The sequence below is a fragment of the Psammomys obesus genome, unplaced genomic scaffold (genome assembly GCF_907164565.1).
Source record: "Psammomys obesus unplaced genomic scaffold, mPsaObe1.curated_primary_1811, whole genome shotgun sequence".
Lineage (NCBI taxonomy): Eukaryota > Metazoa > Chordata > Mammalia > Rodentia > Muridae > Psammomys > Psammomys obesus.
The window spans coordinates 153,945-157,116 of NW_026590511.1; positions in this window are offsets into that span (position 1 = coordinate 153,945).

Here is a 3,172-nt window from a genome sequence, read left to right on the forward strand (position 1 = left end):
CTGGAGGAGGGTGAGTGGGAGGAGGGAGGAAGCTGGAGGAGGGTGAGGAGGAGGGAGGAAGCTGGAGGAGAGTGAGGAGGAAGAGAGAGGAAGCTGGAAGGGGTGAAGAGGAGGGAGGAAACTGGAAGAGGGTGAAGAGGAGGGAAGAAGCTGGAAGAGGGTGAAGAGGGAAGAAGCTGGAGGAGGGTGAGGAGGAGGGAGGAAACTGGAGGAGGGTGAGGAGGAAGGAGGAAGCTGGAGGAGGGTGAGTGGGAGGGGAATAGGTTGGAGAAGGGATGATGCTGGAAAAGGGTAAGGATGGATGATGTTGATGGAGAGAGTAAGGCTGGAGGAGGGTAGGGCTAGAGGAGGTGAATGGGAGGAGGGTCGAGCCTAGGTGGGGGTACATGGGAGGAGAGGTGGTTTGGAGGAGGGCAGGAAGGCTGTGGGTGAGATGAAACTGCATGGAATCTTTCTCCCATGCTTCCCCTCTTGGAAGGATTTGGGTCAGTCACTAAAAATCCTTGGGTATACCAGCATTAAAACCTTGTGGAGGTGGCGAAAACGAGGATTAGGGTTAGGATTGGGGTCATGGCTCCTAATCCAGTACTAGCAGAACTCTCCCACCAGAGCACACTGCACCAGCCTTCCCTGGAGCAGTGGGGACTTGACCAGTCCCGCTGTCTTGCTAGCTTCCCGCTCCCACAGGGCACTGTTGGCCCTGGGGACTCCTGGAACTGAGGGTCAATGTCTCTCAAGGGCGCTGCAGAAAAGAATTCAGGAAGTGGGTAGGATATGGACACGTGAGACACCACCCACATTCACACAGCCTCGGCTCTCCATTTCTCTGGAGGCTGTGCTCCCCTCCCCAGGGTCAGGAACCCACAGTCTGCTGCAGGCAAGGTACAGTCCAAGGCAGGAAATCTCGGGGTGTCCCTATAGCCTCTGGAAATTAGCAGCTAGAAATAGGGTCATACTCACCAGGCAGGCAGAAGGCAGCCTGGAGAGCAGACTACCCTCAGATTCAGAACTTGACACACTGCAGAACTGGCCTCCTGGCCACCCCAAGCCAGTCACCTGTGAGGCCCAGGCTGTGCGTCTGCCCTTTGCCTAGCTGCCCTCACAGCTAGCCAATGCACACAGCACCAGCACACAGGAGACCCGGGATGGCTGAGCAGGACACACGCAAACTAGCAGCCGAGGATAGCATGCTGGTACACAGCTCTCACACACAGCAGGACACGTGAGAGCATTTGCTGTGGTCCCTACACACCCCTTCCTCAAACATGGCAACCTCCTTCCCTGCTGCTGCTCAGAACCCAGTACTTAAAAAGAGAAGTACCATCCAGAGGAGCAGGCAAGGAGAGACTCCAAGGCTGAGACTCCAGGATAGACAAAGAGACTGGGGCCTCTGGAACCTGAGGTGGAGACATCCTGGTGGACCCCACTGCCATTGCTCATCCCTTGTGATACAATTGGTGTCTGTCTGATGGGAACAAGGGGTGGTCTCACACCGGTGCTCACCCCAGCCTCAGTTTGAGGCTCCCCCATACACGTGGCTCTGTGTCCCCATCAAGTCCTCACTCCTGTCATGCCTCATGCTGGCCCCGAGGCCTGGGTCCAGGAAATGCCAGTCCTCCTGGGTGACTGCCCAGGGTGCTGGATCAAGGTTAGAAGGCCCGGACGGTCTGAAAACTAGTGGGCAACAAGCTGCTTTCCGAGGAAACATTCCTGGTAGTGCGGAAGACAGTGAAGTGTTAAGTAGCTGTCTGCCTTGGGAATCTGAGTTCCCTATGCTTTAGCTGGTGACCCCATCAAGGAGCTATAAACCAGAAGACTGAGGACTACCGAGAAGAGGTGAGCAGACAAGTGGGGTCAGGCCTGGACCCATCATTCCCCGGAGCTCTGACCAAGCCAGGGAGCCCAAGGCTCTAGGCAGTGGTGGGCCCACGACCCTGGGATCTAGGTTTTCTCTCTCCTCCAAGGCTCAAGAAGCCCCAGCTTGGTTCTCTTAAGCCAACGTGCTCAGTCCAGCAGACTCCCACACTTGTTCAGAAAGATCTTCATCCGAGCACAAAGAGGAGGCCTAGCCCCGAGGGGTTTCCTGGCCTCAAGTCTGTGTGGGGCATCCTGCAGCTCTGGGCTGCAAAGTAGGGGCAGCACTGGTAGGACAGCACAGGTGACCGTGTGAATTCATGAGCGCGGCCTGGCATCTGCCTAGCTGCAGATGGCGGGGGCCGCCAGCCCAGCTCTGTTCCCCGAGTCTTCAGTGTCCAGTTGATGCTGATGCCAAGCACAGAGACCACCAGTTAGTGTGATGCTGAATTTGGGGTGGCTCCTCCTGATTCTGGCCCACAGTCCCCCAACACACTTCTGCAGCATCTTGGAACCCTCCTAGGCTCCCCATCATATCTCTACATTCCCAAACCCCCTAGACTGAGAGTGTTCTGTGATGGGGCCTACGCTCCCCAGAATCAAGTAGAGCATGCCACACATGGGACCCGCTCCTTCCTGCTCTCAACTGTCCCTGCACACTCAAAACAGAAAATTACATTTCATTGTGGCCATGAGACCTAAGAAATCTTGGCCAGACTAGAAACTCGCCTTTCCATGGCGCAGAACCACAGGGCTGTCAGGCACAAACCAGGCAGTGCGAGAACAAGGGTGTTCAGTTCCCAACGGCCTCCCGAGACTGACTACACTCAACCTCACATCAAGACTCACATCCTCAGAAACAGTGAGACAGGAAGCAAGGATGTGAGCTGAGGGGACAAGAAAGTGGGCACAGCCTTCTCTGACCCAAATCGGCCATCAGGTAGCTTGTCCAAAATACAGAGGCAATGTTGGGCATTGTTGCTCAGGTCCGTAATCCCGGTACTCTACTCAGGAAACAGACCGGGGGAGGGGTTACCAGAAACTCAAGGCCAGCCTGGGTACACAGTAAGTTTTGGGGCCAGTCTGAGATTAAAAAAAAATAAAAACAGCGCCAGAGTGGGCTAGAGAGATGGCTTAGTGGTTAAGAGCACTGGCTGTTCTTCCAGAGGTCCTGAGTTCGATTCCCAGTCAACCACACGGCGGCTCACAACTGTAATTACAGTTGCAGGAGATCCTCACACAGACACCCTCCACAGACACACATGAAGGCAGAACACCAATATAATAAAATAATTAAAAAAAAAAAAAAAAAAAAAAA